General features: G+C 53.3%; 1 protein-coding gene across 1 annotated transcript in view; it reads left to right on the top strand.

Moving 5' to 3' along the window:
• Positions 1-19,207, top strand: part of PMFBP1 (polyamine modulated factor 1 binding protein 1) — a 1,903,249-nt gene that overhangs the window by 9,789 nt on the left and 1,874,253 nt on the right. The window lies entirely within an intron of this gene.

The raw sequence follows: 19,207 nt of genomic DNA, 5'->3' as shown, positions 1-19,207 counted from the left end.
AGTTCGAAAATGGCTGTAAGCCACCTTGTGACAAAGTACTTGAATAATAATGTGTAACAAATAAACACTGTATAAATGGCCACCCCTGTGCGCATGTGGTTGCATGACAACCATCTTGGAGTCGATTATTTGTGGTAAACTATAACAGAGACCACTGAAAGAAAGCTGTCAGGCTTCACATGCGTGGTTTGGCCCCAATGGCCAATTTCAATTGGTTTATGCCATAAACAATGGTAAAAATACGGCAGTATTGGCAGATCCAATGGCTCTGGACCCCAATGTGATATGCAAGTCTTATCGATTTTGTTAATACATTCTTTTTTGTAAAACTGTAAATAGTTTTACAAAGCTCAGAACTCTTAAATGTTTCAACAATATAATCCTTAGAACATTGGATATTGTTAGCTCCATTAAAGACAATGGAGTAGCTCCAATCTTATAATGACTGGTATAAGCCATAGCGTCAAAATTCCAATGCTTGTCTCTATGTTTTTCCCTTTTTAATTAAGAACATTCTACTCTTAGTGAGTGGAATGTTCTAATAGCTTTCATGCCTTCTGCCACAAGTTATACCGGTTGTTAAAGGCCCTCTCCTTACTTATCGGTCCTTGGCAACTCTGGTTCAGAGCTTTTAACAACCGGTATAGCCATCAGCAGCAGGCTATAAGCCTATAGTATTCCTCTATTTAATATATAAGTGCAGGACCTCCAAACATTAAAGTAATTAAAGATTAATGTATGTAAAGTGAATGATACAACTCTTTCATAATCACAAATAAGCTGCGTCCTTAAGGAACGATGGTTGCTCCTGAAATAACAAAATACATAACAATGCATGTAGGTAAATAGTAGATTCCAATTAGTCTGCTTTATGATATCAGCTGAAGTGATTTATTATGGCTTTTATTAACCCACAACAATTTAACAAGGCATTCAGTTATTGCATGTTATAAACTGCTTGCTTTCTCTCTAAAATAAGTTGGCCCTACGAGGAACTTCAGCAATAAGTAGAAGAGTTAACTTTTCTCTTTTTACCTGGATACATGTTACCAGAAACTGTTTCCCTGGTTATCTATTCATCTATCGCTCTAGTACCTGCCCTAGCACTCTAAGATGGAATAAAAGAAACTGTATCACTAAGAGATACATAAAAAGAGTGGTCCCAGTGAAAAAGTATCAAGAGTACACAACCAAAATGCTTGTTAAACTTCCGAAATGAAACAATAAGAGAAAATAAATTAACACATTGTTATTTAATCACACTGTGTTATTAGTCTCAAAAAACTGTCTGACAGCGTAATTGTTTGGGGAAAAAGAGGGGTGGGATGGGGTGTTTGTGTGAGAAAAGAGGGATGTGCAGAATTGGTCATAGTGCAAGCAATACCATCATAACATTAAAAGCATGAAACAACATCAAACTGGCTTCAGAACACTGAGCCAGTATATCCAAATGGAGCCACAATGCTCTACAATTTAACATAACACCATGCTACCGCCGCTAATATTAATATTCTGGATGTTGGTTACGCCGGCCTGTGTGTAGTTTATAGCGGTCGACTTTTCGACCCCAAAACGAAAAGGTAGGTTTATTTAAACCCTTAGGGCGGGGTCTTAATCAGGACAAAAAGGGATTGTGACGGGGCGTTTATTTCATGGGTGGTCGGGCCATCCGGCTCCAACAAGAGACTGGAGAACGTAGAGGGTTAACTTCAGGATCTGACGGTCAAAAGACTCGCTTCTAACCCACTCGTTAGTTGAGTTACAGGCTCAAACTTCAGATGCCATCATGGTCATCCAAGTGATGACAGCAGGGTTTCAGAAAGCTGCTTTCACCATACCGGTATTACGAAAGAACCCGGAGTTGTACCGATAGAGTCTTCGAAGACCGCGGCTGCGGCGTATCTCTCCCCAGAAGCACTTTCGACTCAGACCTGCCCGTGCAATTTTGAGAAGATAACTGATGGAATTGGACTAATGTTAATATTATGTATTAAATCTTTTATTGAGCAAAAATAATCGTCTTACACCTCTCAACATCGTCCGTGCCGGCTCCGAGAGGAGGAGGCCTAGTTCCGGGGCCGTGCTGGCGCCCGATACGCCCCCATCTGGGTCTGTTCAGTTAACACAGCAAGCCGCCTACAACCCATCAGGGCCGGCCGCGTCAAAAGAGGTGCTGTAGAGGTGCAAGCTATGCCAATAATAGTGCAAGAATGAATAGGAATCCCCAACTTGGAACTTAAGACAACCCCCAGGGACCCCCCCCCCTCCCTCACCCTCCCCTCTCCTTGTCCATTAATGAGGTATAGGCAATAGGGCATCGTTGACGCTCTACAAGTCACTCAGTGCTGCACGTGTTGGGGCTCTGCGCTTATGCGTGCGTGTCTTGGGTTCCGGCAGTGGGGTCTCCGCAAGGCGCAGCAGCCGGAGATAGCGGGGGCAACTCACCTCCCTGAACTCCCCGGTCAGTAGGGTAAGGAAGGGCTGCCATAGCGCTGCAAAGTCCGCTCCCCTCCCCGCTGAGGCCAGCGACAGCTTCTCCATACCCAGGATTGCCCAGAGACGATGCAACCAACCCAGCTGTTGCAGGGCCTGGACGGCTCTCCAGTGGGCTACAATGTTCTGAACCGCAGCCCCTAGCGCCAGCGCTATCAGTTTCCCCCTCCAAGATTTCAGGGGGTACATGAGGGTGTTTGGGAGGCCCAAGATGATGTAGGCTGGGAATCGAGGGAGCTGCGTGTCCAGGTGGGAGTCAATCAGGTCCAGAATAGGGGTCCAGTATGAACGGAGCCTGTCGCAGCCCCACAACAAGTGCTCTAACGTCCCCAGCTCTCCACAGCCCCTCCAACATCTGTCGCTAACCTGGGTGTCCCACCGATGTAGCCTCTCGGGTGTGTGGTACCAGTATGTGGCGACTTTGGTCAGCGTCTCGGTGAGGCCTGTGTCATGTGCTGAGTGTCGTGCTCTGTAGTAAATCCCTTCCCATTCTTTCATTGTGAGGTGTCGCCCTAGGTCTCTCTCCCATCTAGCCCTTCCTGCTTTGTATGTGTGAATATTAGTGAGGAGTAGTTGTTGGTATAGATCTGAGATTAGTTTTTTATCTGATGTGCGGGTCAGCAGCCACTTTTCATAGGGCGTGAGATGTCGTCGGGCACCCGGTTGGATCGAGGGATGAAGCACCCAGTGTCGCACTTGCAGGTACTGTAGGCGATCTGTCTCGGCAATACCATAATCCGCCTTCACTTTGTGGAACGGGAGGACACCCTTGATGTCAAACATGTGACCCGCATCTCTGCAGGGAGTCGCTCTCCATGCCGCGTACGGCCTGGTGTCCAGGCCAGGCGTAAAATCCGGGTTGTCGAAAATTGGGGTCATCGGCGAGGGAAAGGAGGTCAATCCCTTCGCCACGGCCACTCTGTCCCACACCTCTAGGACTGTGCTCGTGATTTTAGAGGCATAGAGGTTAGGGGGTCTATGACGGCGAGGCAGGAATGGAATGCCCTGTAGTGTGCGACCGGCTACCGCCTGGTCTTGGAAGAGCCAGTGCTTGCCCGACTCTAATTGATGCCACTCCACAAGTGTGCGCAACTGTGCCGCCTGAAAGTATAACGTGAGATCGGGTATACCGACCCCCCCGTGATCAGGAGGCATAGCGGCGAGGCTATGCTTGAACCGCGGTCGCCGGCCGTTCCAGATGAACCGCAATAATTCTGCTTGGGTTTGTTGAAGCCACCCGGTCGGTGGTCTCAAGGGGAGCGTCTGGAACAAGTATAGAATCTGGGGCAGCAACGTCATTTTGACCGCTGCGATCCGACCCAGCCAGGATAGCGTGAGGGGCCTCCAGCGCCGTAACTGATCCCGGAGTTTCTTTGTGAGCGTCTCGTAATTGGTCCGAGCTGTACCCTGCACCGTCGGGGTCAGGTGAACGGCCAAATAGGAGATGGAGGTGTCGGACCACTGCACTTTGAACTCCGCTTTGACCTCCTCCAGGGTGTCCGGCCGCAGCGAGATGTTCAGGGCCTCCGACTTCGCTTGGTTGATCTTAAAACCTGACGCCAGTGCGAAGGCACGGAGCTCCGCAAAGAGTGCGCGCAGGGACTGAACCGGGTTGGTGAGGGACAGTAGGATATCGTCCGCGTACAGACTGATTTTGTGCGTATCTCCGCCGAATGGAATGCCCGAGATGAGTTTGTGGTGTCGCACTCTCTGTGCCATTGGCTCCATATAGAGTGCGAACAAGAGCGGAGAGAGTGGGCAACCTTGACGGGTGCCCCTGCCGATGTCAAACCTCGGGGAGGTATGGCCATTCACTCGCACTGTGGCGTTGGGTCGGCGGTAACAGTTAAATATGCGGTGGCGGAGGGTGTCTCCGAACCCGAAGTGCCGCAGTACCTGGTCGAGGTAAGGCCAGTGCACCCTGTCAAATGCTTTCTCAGCATCGATCGTGAGCAGCATGCAGCCTGGTCTCGTGCGTGAGCCGGCCTCAATGAGGTGGAGGACTCGCCAGGTGTTGTCGCTGGTCTGTCTTTGGGGGATGAAGCCTGACTGGTCGGAGTCTATCAGTTGCTGCATGTATGGCGCTATGCGACTTGCGAGGATGCCGGTGTAGAGCTTCAGATCTATGTTTACAAGAGAGATGGGCCTGTATGAGCCGCATTTGGTTGGGTCGCGGCCAGGTTTGGGAATCACGGAGATGGACGCCTCGAGCAGGTCTAGGGAGATGGCACTGGGCTGGTCAAAGGTGTTGAACAGGTCACGCAAGATGGGGGCAATCTGAGGGCAGAATGCCTTATAAAAGGCTGCTGTGTAGCCGTCTGGCCCCGGGGATTTCCCCACCTTGAGGCGAGATAGCGCCGAAATGACCTCCTCTAGGCCTATGGGCCGATCCAGGAAGTCCGCTTGCGCCTGGTTGAGGGTGGGGAGTGCAGCGCCTCAGAGATAATCCACACCGGCCGTCGGATCCAGGCGGTCTGCATCATATAGGGCGGCATAAAAGTCGCCGAAGGCCGCTGCTATGGCCTCGTCCTCCGTGATCTGGGCGCCACGCGCAGCCTGGAGGGAGCGTACCTGCTGCCTCTGCGTCTGAGCCCGTAGCCTGCTCGCCAAGAGCTTCCCACATCTATCGCCCCCGGTGTAGTATGCGTGTTTGAGGCGCATGGCTGCATACTCCGCCACATCCTGGTCCAGGGCAGCCAGCATCTTCCTCTCGGTGCACAACTGGCGCCACGCCCGCGCGGCCCCAGTGCGCTGGTGCATCTGTTCCAGTTCCGCCACCCGTTGGGTGAGTTCGGCCCTTTTCAGCGCCCTCTCCCTATTGTTTGCTGCGGCGATGGAGATAATTTCGCTGCGGAGGACTGCCTTGAGCGCCGCCCATTGAGTGGCTTTAGTCGTGTCCCCATTTGCATTATGCGTCAAGAATTGAGTGATCGCAGTTTTAAGCCTATCTTGCGTGCCCGGTATCTGCAGAATCCCATCCCGAAGCCTCCAATGTCGTTGGGGTGCCGGTGCGGGTGCCAACTGAAAGGTCGCCGTCACTGGAGAATGGTCCGACAACGAAGCCGGGAGTATCTCCACGTCTTTGGCCTGTGCTGTCAGCTGGGAGGAGTACAAGAAGTAGTCTAACCTCGCATAGGTCTTGCGTGCCGCTGAGTAGTATGTGTAGGCAGTCGTATGTGGGTGAGTGTGTCTCCATAGGTCAACGAGGCCTAGCTCAGCAATGTACGAGTGCCCTGATGTTGATAGTGCCCCCACCTGTCCGAGTCTCTGACCTGAGCGATCTGTGGTGTTGTGGAACACTAGGTTGAGGTCTCCACCAAGTAGCAAGTGTGGGTGTGCAGTGGCCGTGGCCGTCTCTAATGCTGTAAGTAAGAACTTTTCCTGACCCTCGTTCGGTGCGTAGACAGAGCCCACTAGCAATGTTTGGCCCGCAATCTGGAAACTATGGAGGAGGAGCCATCCCTTAACCTCAGCCTCTTTCTGTATCATCCTCCCCCCAAAGGACTTGGCTACCAATATTGCCACCCCGGCCACTTTCTTCTGGGAGGAAGAGAAAAACTGCCAGGGAAAGGAGCGCGACTTAAGTCGGTGTTGGTCTTTAGAGACGAGGTGCGTCTCCTGCAGGAGGAATATGTCTGCTTTCGAGTGCTCTAAGAAGGACAATATCGCTTTTCGCTTGATTGGGTTGTTGAGGCCCAGCACGTTAAGTGAAAGAATAGTTAAGTGACGTGTCATGGCGGGAACAGTACGGGTGGTGCTGGGCCTCGCCTTCGGATTGCGGGCGTGTGCCATAGAACAACAACTTGGCTGGTGCGTGTGCGCCCGTTGACCTCATCTGCATGGTTGAAACCCCCTGGACAAAGAGAGCCCTCCCTCCCCTCCCCCCTCCAACTCAACCCCCCCCCCCCCCCATCCCCAACACCCCCAACTTCCCCCTCCCGGCCCACCCCCAGTCCCCGCATCCCAACTATGAAAAGAGTTCGATCAAACACAGTCTCCCAGGTCCAGGTAACAGTCCACTGGACCCGTGGTAAGTTGTAACCTTGACGTGTAGGCAGTGGCAACGGTGTTGACGGACAAAGTTTTTCCCCATCTGCCGTTGTGGGTGAATGGTCAGGTGTCCGCAGGGAAAGTGTGCGAAGTCCGAAGCCTCCGCCCCCACCGCCGGTTCAAGCAGCCCCGGCCTCATCGAATCCGTCCGTACCAGCGCTCTACTAGGTTGGGGGTCAACCAATGTCCGGCTTCACCAAGCCTTGTGCTACGGATTCCACCGCTGCTCGTTGACCCTCTTCGATCTCCGTCGCCGCGGGGCGCCGCGGTCTGTGGCGGCGTCGTTGCTGCTTCCATCGCCCGGTTGTATCTTCACCAGGAGCACCACCACCCGCGGGGTCCTCGTCCACTGTCGGCATCTCAATGCCCAGGAGGTCACAGGCCTCCCTGAGCGAACGCAGTTGGTGGAGGTTGTTGCCGAGCTTGAACACCAGGCGGAAGGGGTGCCCCCAGCTGTAAGAGATATTGCGTTTTCTTAGTTCCGCCGTGACTGGCCGAAAGATGCGCCGCTTCTCCAGGGTAAGGGCCGCGAGATCTTGATACAGGGTCGGGGAGTGCTCACCAAAGGTGACTGGCGCCAATTGGCGCGCTTTGTTGAGGATCTCTTCTTTGGTCCTAAAGTCTTGCACACACACCAGGATGTCAGCTGGATGGGCCGTGTTAGCTCTAGGTGGGCCAGTCCGGTGGACCCTGTCCAGTCCCAGGGGGGAGTCCGCCGGCCGACCCAGAACGTGGTTGAACAGCCCCTGGGTGAATTGAAAGAGATCTTCCGTGTCCGGAGAGTGCTTCACCCCCTGATCCTGATGTTGTGTCTCCTGGAGCGGTTCTCCAAATCCTCAGCATGCGTCTGGAGGTCCACTTGCTGGTCATGGATGCGTACCAGTTCTTGCCGCAGTGCTTCAAGTTCCGCGTCCCTCGTGTCACTTTTTGTCTCTAGGTCAGCCACTCTCTCTCCAATGGCGTCGGTGTCACGGCGCACCTCCTTTATCTCTTCCTGGAGTTCCTTCTTCAGGGCGTGGATGTCCTCGCGTAGCCCAGTAAACAGGGACTCCAAGAAGGAGCGCGTAACGGGGCCCTCTGGGTCCGTCCTCCCCAAGGACGGCGAGTCTGTGGCCTTTTTCTCGGTGGGCACCCGGTGGCCGGTCGTCGCGACGTCCGTCCGTTTCCCCATCGTGCCAGGGGTGAAGAGCTCAGTGATGGTGCGGTCTTTCCGGGTCCTCCCGTTGGACATGACCCCGTGGGTCCCACTCCAGTGCTTCGGTCGGTCACCTCTAGCTTCGGTGGCTTGCGAGACACAGCACCCTAAGCGCGCCAGCGGCTCGCAGAGTCAGGCACGTGGGTGGCCCAAGGATCAGCGAGACCAGGTGCTAAAGTCAGGCCAGCGCCGAGGAGACCGGGCGGGCCCAGGGTTGCCGCGCGGGCAGTAGAGGTGCTAGGCGCAGGCCGCAGTGCCTACGCGCTGGTGCAGGGCAGCTTCTAGCCAAGTGCTAGCGGCCACTGGGCAGGCCGGGTCCCCGCTGTTCGCCGTGGTGCCAGGTGTGGGTGAGTGTCCTGCCCGGTGCTTGCCGTCAGGGGTGCAGGGTGGTGATATCAGGCTGCGGAGGAGGGGAATGTAGGGCCAACAGAAGGCGCCGACCAAGGCGCGGCAGTGCGTTCCACAAAATGGCGGGCCCCCGTGTCGTTCGGCCGGGCGGAGGGCAAAGCGGGCGCTTCGCGGCGTGGGGAGACCGGCGCCCTCGCTTCAGTCCCCTCGTCACCCCCTCTCCTCCAGTTCCGCCCCCCTGGGCGCGGGGGGTCGTCCGTCCAGACCCTGCACCTCACCTCCGTATGTGGGCCGGTTCCTGCAGGTCTCAGCAGTCGTCAGGGCTGGAGCGGTTCCGTCCTTTGGGGGTGACGGCGGGCCCGCAGAAGCCTCCGCACGGGGATTGTCGGAGGCCTCGCGCGCCGCCGCGCGGGCCGGACCCACAGCCACCCACTCGGATCACCACCGAGGCGGCTTTTGGCCGAACACCTTCACTTCCAGATCCACACCGACCCCAAGACCACACTCAGAGGCACCCTCCTCTACAGGCCACCAGGACCCCGTTCAAAATTCAGCGAAGACATCACTGACTTCATAACCCCACACGCTCTCCACTCGGAAGAATACATTCTACTGGGAGACCTCAATTTCCATCTGGAAAAGAGCAACGATAGTAACACTACCACCCTTCTGGACAATCTTGCCAATCTCGGACTCAAACAACTTGTCAACACCCCCACACACTATGCAGGACACACACTGGACCCTATCTTCACTTCCAGCAAGCATATCTCCTTCACTCACACCACACCCCTCCACTGGACGGACCACAGCTGCATCCACTTCTGTTACAGTAAGACCACGACCCACAACCACCCTCAACCAACCCTGCGAAGAAATTGGAACAAAATCACCATCGACCAGATCTCCTCATCGCTTCTCCAAAAACCCCCTGCCTACTCAACGAACCCTAAAGAAAGCCGCCATCAACCTCACACAATGGCTAACCCAAACCGCTGACAAACTAGCACCCTTGAAATAACATCAAATCAAGCATGGAAGCAAGAACGCCCCCTGGTTCAACGATGACCTTAAGAAATCCAAGAAGCTCTGTCACTCCCTTGAAAAAACTTGGCAAAAAGACCCAAACACTATCACCCAAGCCGCCTTCAAAAACGCCACCCGCAAACACCACCAACTAATCCGGACTGCCAAGAAATCAGCAATCAAAGACCGACTAGACAACAACGCCCGCAACAGCAAGGAACTCTTTAACATCATCAAAGAATTCACCAACCCCACCGCTAGCTCAAACGACATCACCCCCTCTCAAGCCCTCTGCAACTCCCTCGCCTCATTCTTCCATGACAAAATCGCCGACATTCATAACAGCTTTGACAACCAACCCGTAAAACAGTCCACCCCTCTCACCTCCGAACCTGTACCTCCTCTGAATAACCTTCTCAGCTGGAACCCAATCACCACAGAAGACACCATTCACCTGATGAACTCCATCCACTCAGGATCCCCAACAGACCCATGCCCCCATCACATTTTCAACAAAGCAAACTCCATTATCGCACCCCATCTCCGAGACGTCATCAATTGCTCCCTCAACTCCGCCACATTCCCAGAAAGCTGGAAACATGCCGAACTCAGCGCCCTTCTGAAGAAACCCACTGCTGACCCCACCGAACTCAAAAACTACCGCCTCATCTCGCTTCTCCCATTCCCTGCCAAAGTCATTGAGAAAGCCATCAACAATCAACTCGCCGCCTTCCTCGAAACCAACAAATCACTCGACTCCTCACAGTCTGGCATCCGAGCCAAACACAGCACCGAGACCGCTCTCATAGCAGCAACAGACGACATCCGAACTCTACTGGACAAAGGAGACACAGTCGCACTCATCCTCCTTGACCTCTCTGCAGCCTTCGACACAGTCTGCCATAGCACTCTGATACAACGCCTCAGAAACATCGGAATTCAAGGAAAAGCACTGGACTGGATCATCTCTTTCCTCGCCGGAAGAACTCAGAGAGTCCGCCTCCCCCCTTTCAAGTCAGAGGCCTCCAAAGTCATCTGCGGCGTACCGCAAGGATCTTCACTCAGCCCCAACCTCTTCAATGTCTACATGAGCCCCCTCGCAACCATCGCACGCAAACACAACCTCAACATCATCTCCTACGCTGATGACACCCAGCTGATCCTCTCACTCAACAAAGACCCAACCACCGCCAAAACCAACCTACATGAAGGGATGAAAGAAGTAGCCGAATGGATGAAGCACAGCCGTCTGAAACTGAACTCGGACAACACGGAAGTCCTCATCTTAGGTGCATCCCCTTCCGCCTGGGACGACTCTTGGTGGCCAACGGCCCTAGGAAAAGCTCCCATACCGACTGATCACGCACGGAACCTGGGCATCATCCTGGACTCCTCACTCTCGATGACCAGACAAGTCAACTCCGTCTCATCATCATGCTTCAACATCCTACGCATGCTCAAAAAAACATTCCGCTGGATCCCCACCGAAACCAGAAAAACAGTCACCCATGCACTAATTACTAGCCGTCTGGACTACGGAAACACCCTTTACGCCGGTACCACCGCAAAACTACAGAAAAAACTCCAACGCATCCAAAATGCTTCAGCCAGACTCATACTAGACATCCCTCGCAAAGACCACATCTCCGGTCACCTGAAAGACCTGCACTGGCTCCCCGTCAACAAAAGGATAACGTTCCGTCTCCTCACCCACGCACACAAAGCCCTCTATGAACTCGGACCGGATTGCCTCAACACGCGCCTTTCCTTCTACACCCCCACCCGCCAGCTGCGTTCGTCCAACCAAGCCCTCGCCGCCGTCCCGCGCATCCACAAAGCCACCATGGGGGGAAGATCCTTCTCCTACTTAGCCGCCAAAACCTGGAATTCCCTTCCCATCCACCTCCGACTCACTCAAAACCACCTAGCCTTCAGAAAACAGCTTAAAACCTGGATATTGGATAAGTAAACCTCCCCCCTTCCTCAAGCGCCTTGAGACCCTCTGGGTATGTAGTGCGCTATATAAATTCTGACTTGACTTGACTTGACGCCCACCACGGCCTCGCTCTTGTTCCCCCGCTCCTGGTAGGCTCCAACGGCCACCGCAGTGCCGGGCGGTCTCGATGTGGACCAGCCGCCGTCAGCCGACCGCTCTCACCGCCGGTGCATTCGCCACAGCAACACCGATGTCGGGCACTCCAGGAGACTTCCGGGGCCAGGGCAGGTGCTGTGCTAGTGCTAAATCACGGCGACCGGCGGCGGGAGCTCGGCAGAGCACGTCCGCTCACACCGCCATCTTGGCCACGCCCCCCCTAATGTTAATATTAAGGACCTTTTGGCCTTTCTGAAACCCTGCTGTCATCACTTGGATGACCATGATGACAAGGGACGATACGAGTCACAGCGCCCTGGGGGTTTGTCCTTCTTCAATAGGGTAATAATCAGGGCCTGTCTTAGAGAAGGGGGTAGTCGACCAGATTCGTGTGCCTCCGTGTACATCGCCAAGAGATGAGTGGCTAGTATATCAGCGTGTGCCTTATAAAATTCTGTAGAGAGCCCGTCTGGCCCAGGGGCTTTCCCGTTGGGGAGAGACCTAATGGCATCTACCACATCCTCCACGTCTATTGGAAGACTGAGATATTTTCGATGGAGATCGGAGAGCCACGCACAGGCAATGTCATCCAGATAGTCATTCATGGCCTTTTCATCCATCCCGCCCTTAGAGGAGTATAGAGTAGCATAAAATTGTCGGAATTGATCAACTACAGCATCCGAGGAGTAGTGAAACTGCCCGGCCATGTCAAGTATGCGTTCAATCGGCGGTGAGAGGCCCTATCTTGCAATCTAGTGGACAGTGATCTGCCTGGCCGCCCCCCTTCGCCGTAACCCCTGGCAACATGGCGCTTGGATAGATATTTCGGCTCAGTCTCTGCAAGAGTATTGTATTCTTCAAGCTGCTCATGAATACTAGCCAGGGTATCTGTAGAGGGCAGTTGATCATATTGAGCTTCCAGCGTGCCTAACTGCCTTTCTAGGGTGGTGAGCCTCCCTTGTAAATCCCTCAAAATCCCTGCTGATGTACTAATGCATGTCCTCCTGATCGTGGCCTTGAAGGCTTTCCACAAGATTTCCTGACTCTCTACTGACCCCACGTTTAGCTCAAAGTACTGTACGATAGCAGTCTTGATGGTGTTAGCATATGTCGGATCCAGCAGGGACTCCGCCTGGAATCTACACGTAAATGGCTTACGGGGATTGTGTGGAATGGTGATGTTGAGTAACACTGGGTTGTGGTCAGACAGCGTTCTCGGGAGGGTACAGATCGCAGTGACCCAGTCGTTGCTCTCTCGCTTAGCAGCCAGTAGTCTAATCTTGACCAACTATTTTTCGCTGGTGTGATATGTGTGCCTGCCAATACCTCCTCATTTAGGTGTTTGTCTGCCCTGGGATCAAGGTGCGTATTAAGGTCCCCGCCCCAGAGAATTGCCGATTCCGGCCAGGTACGCAGTACCCCGAACATGTGCATATATGTAGTCGTGTCATCCACCACTGGACCATACAAATTGACAATCGTCACTAAGACATGACCCAATTTCACCATTACCATGGCCCAACGACCCTTGTGATCCGTACAAGACTGTAATGCTGTGAACGAAACTCCCCTCTTAATTAGGGTTAGAACACCCCTTGCATATGTGGAGTAACAGGACGCCAACCTATAGGATGCCCATCTCCTCGCCACCTTATCTTCCGTGACTTTACTAAGGCGTGTTTCTTGTAAAAGCGCGATTTTAACATCATGTCGGTCTAGTTGCGCCAATACTTGCCTAATTTTCTGTGGCGTATTGAGCCCACAAACGTTCCATGTAAGACACTTATATGTTTCCCCCATCATGCACAGTGAAGACTGACAATGTACCTCCCCCTGAGTATATCAAAGCACAGGCGCCTGTATTTGCCCCTCGGGCAGAGTAGAGTGTCCTGAAAACATGATACCTTTGGCAAAAAACAAACAGAACATCCCCTCCCTCCCACCGCCCACTTCAGCATTCCCAAACTGCCAAAGACACAACCCACGTTGAACTCCCCTTTCAACCCCAACAGTAGTGAACACAAATGCCATTGGGGATCTCCCATCGGGGGTCGTGGCGGCATCTGCCCCTCCCACACGTGGCAGGAAGAGGAGCCACCGATACTTCGTCACCTCCCCCAGCCCTGCATACAGTGACTGCCCAGCATGGGATATTGAACATCTGACGGCACATTGTGAATTGCCTTATCTGTGCCGACCCCACCAACACCACCCGGACCAATCAAACAGAAGAAAACAAACATGTAGTACAGTCTGACCCAGGTGTTGGCCCATTTAACCCCTCTTACTGTTTATTCGTCAATGTCCGAAAAGGAGATGAAGAGGATCGTTGTCTTGGACGTCGCAATGATCGAGCATGGTCCATAGCTTGTTTAGGGCTTGTGAATATTTTGCCATTCTCCATAGTGCCAACCCGCAGGCGCGCGGGGTATAACATTGCGTATGGTATCTGCTCTTTTTGTAGCAACTTTTTAACATTCTGGGACTCCTTCCGAGCAGCTTGCACCGTGGCCGTGAAATCGGGATAAAATGACAATGCATTGCCCTTGGTAGGTGATCGAACCTTTCTGTCGGGTGATGCGGAGCACTGTATTGCGGTCCCAAAAAATTAGCAGGCGGGCTATGATCGGTGTTAGAACCGGCTGTCTCTAGTTGGCAGAGGTATACACTTCTGACAAATAGGGACACACCTTTTCTAGTCAGGGCAAGGGGATCACACCCTTCGATAACCCCTGCTCACCCCCTTGGTAGCTTGGCAGAGCAGAACAGGCTTATCTCAGAGGCTGTGTGTTAAGCATTTATGACCACATACAGTAACACAGTGAATACACTACAAATGGACACGACACAGTAGTATTATAAAAATAAGTATTTTTATATAAGGCTTAGCACAAGACCAAATAACGACAAAAATGTACACAATCGTAATAAATACTCTGGGAAGGGGAATAGGATAGTTCAAAGGTAGTTTCTTCTTTAGCACAAAAGTCTTTAGTATCAAAAGCAAATCTTCTTCTCGGCAATACAGTTCTTAGCAACAGGGTAACCGACACGGGGGCTACACAACGTCGAGGCAAAGTTAATCCGAAGGTTCGGCGTCGACCGCGAGGAGCGCTACGTCGAGCCTGGGGTCACACGGACCCCCAACAACACAGTACCTTTGGAAAATGAAGCACACGATGATCAGCGGCGTCGAGCAATCCGGCGTCGCGTCTTCGGTGTCGATCAGGCCTCAGCAGGCGTCGTTGTCGATGATGCGGTTGCACAGAGTGAGCAGCGCTCACGGCGCCGAGAGGGCACACAGTTGATGCAATCAGCAGCGGTGCAGACACGAGGTCCTCTGGAGCTAGAGCCGTACTCCCACTCACTGGCGTTGCTGCTGGCGTCGGTCAGGCCCGGCGGCCGGTCGTCGAGGAAGCGGGACACTGGGGCCGTTACCCACTGCGTCGAGCTGGATTCGGCGACGTCCGTCGGCGTCGAGATTGCTGGTTCCTTCAGAGGTGCCGGATTCACAGTTCCAGCAAATAGCACTTTAGCAGATGAAGTCCTTTAGCCCTGTGACTTCAGCAGGAGACTGGCACTCTTCCAGTCCTTGGAGATTTTCTTAGCAAGCGTGAGAGTACACACAAAGTTCCTCTCTCCTGGTTCCTTGGCAAAAATAAAGAAGCACTGCAGGATTCCCCCCAGCAAACAGCACACTGGCAGAAGGGGTAGGCAAGTCCTCAGATCAGCGGGCCTCTTGTCCTTGGTTACAGGATTCCTTGTCAGAAGTGATCTGATTTCTTAGTTCAGGGGTCCTTCTCTTATACCCCTTTTCGGCTTTGATCCCTTTGTCCATGCAGGGGAGTTTCCCAACATCCTGGGTCTGTTGTGGGTGGAGCCAGGCAGAAGCACCTGGCCTATTCACTGAGCAGGGCTGGGTCCTCAGACGCCCAGCAGGAGGTGGAGCCAGCATTGACACTGGCAGGAGCAGAGCTATCGGCCTCCTGGCAGGAGGTGGGGCTAGGATCGTCCAGGGCAGGCACAGAGCCATCAGCCGCTTGGCAGGAGGTGGAGCCGGCATTGTATCAGGCAGGGCCGGCTATCAGCAACTACTCTCCCCCTACTCTCAACGCAAATGTCCCACTCATCCCACACTGACTCATCCAGACCTCTTGGAGCCACCCAACTCCTGTCACACACACGCAAGACCAGCAGAAACCAGGAATGGTTAGACAAGAAAAGAGACACTTTCTAAAAGTGCTATTTTCAAACCCAGAGTCCAAAAACCATCCACACCATCGGATGCGTAATTAAACCCCGAGTTCAGGGATACCAAACTCGACATTGCACCATGCTCCCCGAGCCAGCTAGGATCATAGCATTAATAATCCCGGCGGCCCATTCTAACTAATGGAGAGCAGGCTACCTTGCAATAGTGAAGAACGAAGATGGCTGTAATTCACTATCAGGACATGCCAACTTGGTCAGGCGTGCCCTACCTCATACTTACAACGCACCCTGCCCGTGGGCCTACCATAGGGGTGACTAACATGAAGTCAAGGGAAGGTTTGAGGGCTGGCAAGTAGGTATACTGGCGCAGCCTGCGCGACAGCACTAGGCTGCACGTGGGTCTCGCAATGACCGACCCGTAGACATTCTTTTACGAGGCCGCTCCTGTGGGTGGCACAACACGTGCTGCAAGCCCCCGAGCGGTATTTGTATTTACAAGCCCCGGCACTCCTGGTGCACTAGACTAGGGACTGACAGTAAACCAAATAGGCCAATCATGGATACAATAGCTACATCAATTTAACATAGGGAGCACTTGCGCTGTGGCACTGATCAGCAGTGACACCGCGCCCAAAGCATATACCAGCAAAACATCGTAAAACAGTGGAGGCAAACAGAAAAAATGGAGGAGAGACTCAAGCCAATGATGTCAGGTCTAACAATCGGTCTCGGAGAAGCCCCCGGCGGGGGACGTGCAGCCAAGGATCTGTGTGCCCGTTCGACAGCGAACAGAGGTGAAAGTTCATCTTTGCCGCAGATCTCCCGAAGCATCAGTTCCATGTAATCTTCTAGGCGGCCCACATTTGTTGTTTCCGGAAGGCCCAGGACGCGAATGTTGTTCTGGCGGGACCGCGCTTCGATGTATTCATTTTTAGCCTGAATGACTGCCAGCAATTTTGTGATGTCCGACGTCTTCTCCGCCACCTGCTGAAGCCCGTCCTCCACATCCGTGATGCGTTGTTTTGCTTCCCCTAGTCGTACCGCTTGTTTGTTCAGCTTCGTGGAGAAGAGGTCCATTCTGCCATTCAAGGCCTAATTCTTTCCATCAATTGCCTGGAGGCTTGCCTGAATAGCAGTGAGGGATTTCTCCAGGGCCGTGGAGGCCTGAGTTGGTAAGTCCGCCACCGAGTCAGATAGTGGATTTTGCCCCTGTTTGCCACCTTTGCGCAGTTCGAAGGTAAAGCGCGCTTGATTTTTCTCCAGTTTCCCCATGATGCAAAGGGCTGGCGTCACGGTATGCCACCGGCGGCGTTGTCTCCCTCTCCGCCGTCTGCGCTATTCCCGCAGTATCTCTGTCTACCCCCACTGCAAGAGGATTCGACGTTGTCTGTCCTGCCGGGCCTGGGGGGGCAGATTCCGCACTCCGATTTCGTTGGCAGAATGATGCGCTTCTGTTGGTCTGCCGAGGTCCTCCCTCACAGTAGCTTCAGGAACCCAGGTAGGGCGTAAACAATCCGGCCCACGGCCTAATCAAAACGCGGCGTCACAGCATCCCGTTTGGGGCCCAGGTCGAGTCAAGCAGCTCAGCTACAGCGAAGTATGTGGGTATTATGGACCCACAGCGGGAGATGGTGGGCAGCGCGAAGTAGTGTCCATAGGGGGAACCACCGGGGGCAGCCACATGGGGTCCAGTGTCTGAGTCCAAAATAATCACAAGTGTCAGCACTCCGGCCCAGCAAATGGCGCTATGTGAACAGGGAAGCGCGAAATGGCGGACAGCGGCGGTCAGCGCGACGAGTCTATGCTCCGAGGTCCATCCAGGGCCTTAGGTGTAGTGGTATTGAGCAGTCATTCACTAGTGTGTGCACCCCGCAATTAGGGGCCCCCAGTGCTGTCCTCTCACCTGCGGCACCAGCACTATTGTCCTCCGCGCCTCCCTCGGTCTAGGCCTGCACCTCGCGTATGGATATTATGCCGCTCCTCACCTCCGGCATCCGACAGCATTCGCGGTCTCCCGGTCACACGCTGCACGTCACCAGGTGGGGAGAGTTGAAGGGAGGATGGTGTCAGCCTGCAGGGCTCCACTCGGTGCACAAAGGCCGCCCGGCCTATGCGACGCTACAAAGCCGGCCGCTTGCTTGATATCTCTCCCCGTGCCTCCACCGCAGTTGCTCCGCCTCCCGCCGCCACGATCGGCGGCCTATCAGCCGAGCGTCCGTGCCGGCTTCAAGATGCCGCGCCGTCCTCTCCAGCCCTCGACATCTCTCAGCAGGCGTTCAGAGCTGGTTTGGCGATCCCAGCGTCAGTGTATCGATGCGGCCGCGCCAGGCGCCGCCATTGCCCTCACTCCCAGCGCGGCCACGCAGCCTGTAGCAGCCCGTATTCCGAGGAGCAGACGCCTCACAACTGGTATCGCTGAGACGTGCAGCAGCTCAGCATGTCAGTTCCGGGGGCTAAATAGGTACATAGCAGGGCCAGGGCAGGATAAATGTAGGATTTCGATTGGTGGCTGGCAGAGCAGCACTACAGTGTAGCCATCTCGCCGAGCCTCAAGCCACGCCCCCTGGAAATGGCTAACTTACCCGTAACTCTCTAGTAAATGGTCACCTGGGCATGTCAGTAAGTGGGGTACACCAGGGCTTGCTGCAGTCCCCGATTGTGCCATCCTGGAGTTCGCTCAAGTAAAACAAGTCCTCCAGTCCTCCACTGAAGATTGGTGGAGCAGTTGTATACTGCTAGCCCGATTTTGCCATTAAAAGCAATTGCAAAGCCACCACTTCCCCATGACATGTATGTAAGCCACCTCTCTGACAAGCCTACTGAGCCCTTATAGCAGATCGCAACATATGACCCAGGCAGGACATGTACTTGTCATGTCCTGACAGTAAAGCATGCAAAACTGCCTTTTTACTGTGGAAAGACTTGATTGTCCAATTGGTGAGTACATGGTTACACACTGACCCTTCAGCAGTTTTAATTCCTGAATGATGCGACCTAAGTAGGCACTCCAGGGTATCAAACAACTTGTTACATTAAGCCCCAATTATATCTCAAGTCAAAATTAATGAACAGAACCTGCTCCACAAGACAACATTTTGCCCTCCTGGAGAGACGTGACAACGACTCTCACAAAAAAAGAACATTTAGGGATTGCAGACCAGGGAGGTGTTGCCTTACTCCTGCAAGAAGCCATTAGCAGCAATGTGTTTAAACTATGAATGACCTTCTTGGGCATTGACCTGGCAGCTATGTCCCTGCTGAAAAGAGGAAGTTGCAGTCTGATGAGTTAAAGATTGAGATCGTTTTTGAAAGATTATGTTTGAGTGCAATCTAACAACTCGCTCAGAACACCCGTTTTTTCCTAGTACGATATTAAGGGACAGTAAGGATGTCTTGTTGTCATACCTAGGAGATGTAATGGATAATGTCCTTGGTCTTTCTCACTGGTAGAGAGACCCTCTGTTATGACATGGTCTGTGTATGAATCTTCAACCTGAAGCATCCCTTAACCATGAGCAAGCAAAAACCTTTTATGGCAGTGGTCTTCAACTTTTATGCTTCTTAATTTTATTAGAAACAAGCATTTTCAATACAATAGGTCTCGTATTTACGCAATTTTAAGCTATTGGCATTGTAAATGCCAATGCCAATAACGTAAACTCACGTAAATGCGAGAGCTATTGCATTGCAAATGGTTGTTTAACCATAAAACTGAGCGCACCACCACTTCAAGGACACTGCGCTCGGTTTCTTTTCTTTTTTTAACACTGAGCGCGGTGTCCTTGAAGCGG

Source organism: Lissotriton vulgaris, chromosome 12 (assembly GCF_964263255.1).
Source record: "Lissotriton vulgaris chromosome 12, aLisVul1.2, whole genome shotgun sequence".
Taxonomy (NCBI): Eukaryota; Metazoa; Chordata; class Amphibia; order Caudata; family Salamandridae; genus Lissotriton; species Lissotriton vulgaris.
The sequence above is the reverse complement of the archived record's forward strand: the minus strand, read 5'-3'. Positions and strand labels throughout refer to the sequence as shown.